The sequence below is a fragment of the Pteropus medius genome, unplaced genomic scaffold (genome assembly GCF_902729225.1).
Source record: "Pteropus medius unplaced genomic scaffold, Ma_sr-lr_union100, whole genome shotgun sequence".
NCBI lineage: Eukaryota > Metazoa > Chordata > Mammalia > Chiroptera > Pteropodidae > Pteropus > Pteropus medius.
In genome coordinates, this window is record NW_024354206.1 from 1 (window position 1) to 933 (window position 933).

General features: G+C 42.7%; 1 long non-coding RNA gene across 1 annotated transcript; it reads right to left on the reverse strand.

The window, feature by feature from the left end:
* Nucleotides 1–113: 113 nt before the first annotated feature.
* LOC120594103 (uncharacterized) lies at nucleotides 114–933 on the reverse strand. The gene is made up of 3 exons (XR_005650491.1): nucleotides 869–933; nucleotides 453–764; nucleotides 114–363 (listed from the first exon to the last, which is right to left on the reverse strand). It is a non-coding gene; the product is annotated as an uncharacterized LOC120594103 (long non-coding RNA).

Genomic DNA, 933 nt, shown 5'->3' on the forward strand with positions numbered 1-933 from the left:
TTAATTACATACTTTATTGATAAATGATTAATTGAATGTGTTAATGTGTACATAAAATTCTTTTATTATTTTAACTTATATTACCTGAATTCACTTATTCTCTGATAAGTGAATAAATTCTTGTATACACTTTATTTTCATAATTTCATTATTACATCTCAATGACTAGATACTCTTAGAACTTACTATTTGATCTCAAAAATGAGTTTTGCTGTGTTTGGAATCAGAGACAATAGATAAAAGATGACATACTTGGGTGATCTCTGTAGGACTGCAGCAGAGGCAAACTGCACAAATGGGTCACAGTGAAGGGTCCTCGGGTCCCGTTCTCGTTCTCTGGTGCCAGTGGCCATGCCGTCTGTTCTAGGAAAAGACAAGACTGTGTGTCACCCCAGATGCATGAAACAGTGGACACAGCCCATTTAAGGTCCACAGTGACCTCTGCCACTTACCCTGACAGGCTGCGGTGGTTGCCCAGGCCTTTCTCTGGCATCTCACTGAGTGGACATCAGTGGTTTGCATGTTTTTCTTCCATCAGACCAAGATTTCCTGACAGATGACATCAGTGACAGGGTCTTGACTGCCGATGCAGAGCTGTGACTGTCCATCTGGGACGTCCTTGCTTCACCACCTTTCTCCCTCCGTAAACATGACCTTTCCTTGCGGAAACTCCGCCAAGCAGAGAATGACTTTCAGATTGGGTCATCAGAGGCCTCCACGTTCAAGGGCGTGTGTCTGGCCTGTGATCCTTCCTTCAGTTTATTCTGGAATAGAAGGAATGGCAATCGCTGTAGATTGCTAGCTCGAGCTTGATGGGTTGACCAAGTGCATACTGGGCAACAAAAAATAAGCCCTCTGATTTACTTACTCGACATGGATCAAAAATGCCAAGACATTTTATTACAACAATTTCATCTGTGCCTTTCCTCTGTG